This window comes from Eulemur rufifrons, chromosome 29, assembly GCF_041146395.1.
Source record: "Eulemur rufifrons isolate Redbay chromosome 29, OSU_ERuf_1, whole genome shotgun sequence".
Taxonomy (NCBI): domain Eukaryota; kingdom Metazoa; phylum Chordata; class Mammalia; order Primates; family Lemuridae; genus Eulemur; species Eulemur rufifrons.
Window position 1 is genome coordinate 22,283,792 of NC_091011.1, and position 4,424 is coordinate 22,288,215.

The 4,424-nt window shown below is 39.6% G+C and overlaps 1 non-coding gene across 1 annotated transcript; it reads right to left on the bottom strand.

Moving 5' to 3' along the window:
• Positions 1-1,551: 1,551 nt before the first annotated feature.
• On the bottom strand, positions 1,552-1,766 carry LOC138377773 (small nucleolar RNA U3). The gene has a single exon (XR_011231909.1). It is a non-coding gene; the product is annotated as a small nucleolar RNA U3 (small nucleolar RNA).
• Positions 1,767-4,424: the final 2,658 nt, after the last annotated feature.

Here is a 4,424-nt window from a genome sequence, read left to right on the forward strand (position 1 = left end):
AAGCTGTGCAAAAGGTGGTAATAGAAAAAGTTTCTAGAAAAACTCTTTCTCTTGGGTGAAAGGAGTGGTAAAGGAGCCCCTGGGAAGCAGAAATCTTTTACTTCTCCCAGCTCCACTGCAGACGTGTCCCATAACAAAGCGGCTTTTCCAGCAGTGGCAATAGCAGCAACAGTGGATGTGGAATCAGAGGTGGCAGCTAGAGCAGCAGAGACTCTACAGATTCTTTCCTCTTGCCACTGTGCCCTAAGGTAGACCCAGTTGCAGGAAGTTAATGACAGTGCAGGGAAGCTAAAAGCATAGTTTTCTAGCCAGAGCTGGGAAAAGGAGCCCATGGGAGTGAGAGCTTGGAAGATACATAGATAGGATGTAACGGGAGAAAAGAAACTTTTTAAGTCTGTGTATAATATTAATATCTATGCTCAATGCCTAGCTGTCTATGCATAGTGATCAGAAGTAAGATAGCAAAGGCTTTGAAAACTGAACTACAGTGTATACCATCACCCAGGTCCCAGACTGACTCTTGAGTGGTGCATGCACAGGGTAAGACAGATGATAGAGAAATGCTGTGAAAAATAAACTGACTCTGGAACCACAGTGTGCAGGTGAGTCAAGACTATGGTCTGAACCTAACAGAGTTGATTGCTCATTAAAGAAAACAAGCAAACAAAAATCAACATTCTCCAGAAAATTCTTAACAAAACCTAGAGTCTCACAGCATAATATCAAAATGTCCAAGATACAATCCAAAATTACTGAACGTACAAAGAATCAGAAAAATCTTAACATCTTTCAAGGGAAAAATAACCAACAGATGCAAACTCCAAAATGACTCAGATATGTGAAATATCAGAAAGTCTTTAAAGCACCTTTCATAATGATGATCCATGAAGTAAGGGTGAACACTCTTGAATAGAAAGATTAGGCATTGTGAGCAAAGAGATAGAAGGTATACCAAAGAACCAAATGGAAATTTTAGAACTGACAGATACAATAAGAGAAATAAGAAGTCCATTGGAGGACTTCAAAATGAAGGTGAGAAAGGAAAGAGTCAATGAACTTGAAGTTAGGTCAATAAAAATTATTCAATATGGAAAACACAGAGGGGGAAAAAGTTTGATAAAAAATGAACAGAGCCTCAAAATATCAATATCAAAAGTTCTTATATCAGTGTTATTGCAGTCCTGAGGGAGAGGAGAAAAAAGTTTGTGAAGAAATACAGTTGAAGAAATAATAGTTGAAAATTTCCCAACTTTGGTAAAGGATTTATATTTAACAGATGCAAGAAGTTCAGCAAATTTCAAAGAGGATAAACTCGGAGAGAACCATATTCTGAGTCATCATAATCAAAGAGCAGAAAATAATACAAAACAAAAGTCTTACAAAAGGTTGGAGAAAAATAGGATTTGATATATAAGGGATCCATGATTTGAAAAATGCAGATTTCATTAGAAATCATGGAAGCCAAAAAACAGTGGAATAATATTTTTAAAGCATTGAAAGAAAAGAACTGTCAACCCAGATTTTCTTTTTCTTTTTTTCCTTTTTAGAGAAACCACTCAGACCATATCCTCTCCTTCTTGCTCTCCCCAAAATAGACACAAGTACAATCAATAGCAAATGGCAGTTGCAACAAAGCAACACCAAGTGCCGGCTTCACACTCAGGAGAGAATGTTGTGCCTCCTCCTCATGGTTTCCGGTGCTCTGCACCCTCAGAAAAACTTCTTTAGTAAAGAACTATAGAAATGATCTCTGAAAGTATAGTCTTAACCCAGATTTTCATACCAAGTGAAAATATCATTCAGGATTTTAGCCCTGGGGATCAGGTATGGAATTATAAAATGTATTTTTTCACCATATGATCCTACCATCTTCTAGATATGCTGTTAGGTACAAGTGATACAAGAAAGACAACTTAGCCACTTCTTTCAAGAAACTTACTCTGACAACCATGGTAAGTTAGAAATGTGAGCAATTAAATGCCATGTAGACTTTTGTGTTAAGGTAGGAGTCCATAGAGGGTACCCTAAAGACACAAAGAAGGAGGTAGTTCTCACTCTATTAAGGTAAAAAGATATAGTTTCAAGAGGAGGTTGTGTTTAATTTGAGTCTTCACGGGTGTATCCCAATGGTTGCAAGAGGTAGTAAATAAAGCAGGCACTCCAGTATCAGGGAGAAACAGGAACACAATTTGCAATGGTTTCTTGGCACATTTGTGCAACTTTAAGTTGTTTGGTTATTGTAGCACATATATATATTTTTGTACTCCAACCCAACTGCCAATTGCCAGTCCCTATAATGTATTGCTTGAGTGCTGGATCCAGCTCTCCCTGCACACAGAGCAATTTGATTGTACAGGGAAATAAGTGCTACTGGAGCAGCTCTCAACCAATGACTGACAGGAGTTGAATACATCTTCCAGCTTTGACACCTCGTGGACAGGATATTCTGACGCCTGTTCTCCAATGGGCCTCAGACTTTCGCAGTGGAATTAAGCTCTGGTTTCCCACTGTTGTAACTTGCTTGATAATGCGTATGCTGTTGGTTTTCATCCCTTCCCTCTCCTGCATCCCCACTACCTTACCAGTGTTTTTGGGATCACTTCTCAAATAAAGGACTTGAATTTGTATCCTTGTTTGAGGGTCTGCTTCTGAAAAAATTCAAACTAAAACAGTGTCACAGGCTAGGTTTCCAAGGAAGCAGATTCTGAGATGGAGATTTAGAGTTTATTAGGGAATGCTCTTGTGATTAATATTTGCGAGAGAAGAGAAGAAAGCAGGATTGGGTAGAGGGAGAAATTCGACTGTAGTCACAAGAAAGGTCTCTGGTGACTCCAGGGGGAGCTCAGAAGCTGGGATGACCCTTGAGAAATGTCCCCAGTTGAGATGGGAGTATGGGCCACATACCCCCATAATAGACAGCCTTTGGCTGCAGGTTACCCTGAGAAAGGAGACATGACCTTGAGCAAAGCTGTTCTCCAGGTGAGGGTAAGTTCTAGCAGCAGCAGGAATAGGTTCTGAATTCTAAATAGAAGATTGAAGTGGCACAGCCGCTATGATCAGCATACAGGGTGTGGAGAGGGATTTGGATGGGATAAAGCCAGATAGAGGTGGGGTGGTGGGACTTTGTAGGACAATAAAAAGAGTTTAGACTATATTCTGCATATAATAAGAATCCATTGAAGACTTTTAAATTAGACAATAGCACAATCAGATTTTTGGTTGTTCTGGTGTAAGTATGGATTAGAGGGATAAATATTAGAGAAATGAAGTCACTTAGAGGAATTTTTTAATCGTCCAGGGAGAGATGAAAGGAGCACAACCAAGGCAGTAGCAGTAGGAATGGGAAGTGAATTGAGGGTTCTACATGATTTTCACATTGAACATGGAAGGATTCAAGGATGACTCATAGGATTCTGGATAAAGTAACTGCAGCCTTTTAGGTGATTTACATATTTACAGGACAAAACCAAACACATGTACATGCATAAAGTCACACATGTATAGATAGTACACACAGACACATGCACACTTTCAGACAACACAGACACACACACACACTCAAACACACAGACACTGTGAGTTCCTAATTGGCTGAGGTTCTAGAAACTTGTCAGAAGTGGAGTGCATACACAGGGTAAGAACAAATACAGACCATTGGGTTGTGTTTTTTTTTTTTTTTCCAGGTACCTAACTTCTTGGTTGGAAGGGCAGGGAGAGGTGATTCTGTCCGTGGAGACTAGTCTTCCAGATCTGAGAATCAGCCACACTTTTGCTACATTTCAAATTTTTTCCTACTCAGGGCTAATCTCATCACTTGGGAAAAACCTTTACTAAAATCTCTGCATGTTCATTTAAAGAAATTTTAGCAGATATTGGGTTCTTCTGGTCCTTACTAAAAATCAGCACAGGGAAGGCCACATCCTCTTCTGGGGTAAATAAATAGAGTCGATGTCCAGGTATCCTTGAACAATGTCACTTTTCCAGCTCTCCAGGGTTCTGGAAGGACTGACACTCTGCAAAAGCAAAGGGGATACTTGGTCTCTTTACCTGATATAGGTGACACAGGCCTCACAGATCTGGCTTAAAGAGGAAAATGATGACTCTGATAGCCAGTTGGAAGAGAGAACAGAGGTCTGCGTTAGATATATGAACACATGAGCTATCTGCATTTGGAGAATCAAAGGAGGAAATAGGATTGCTCAGGAGAAATAAGAAAAGAATAGATTCAAGAAGAGAACCTTTGGGAATATCAACATGTAGAAAGTGTTATAGTCAGAGGAAAAGGAATTAATGGAGTAGATGAAGGAGGTTGCAAGTGAGAAGGAGGAGAAGACCTGAAGATAGTGTTGTAACATGGACAAAAGGGAAACTATCTAAGAAGAGTATCAAATTCTGCAAACAGGACTAATAAATAGGAATACCTG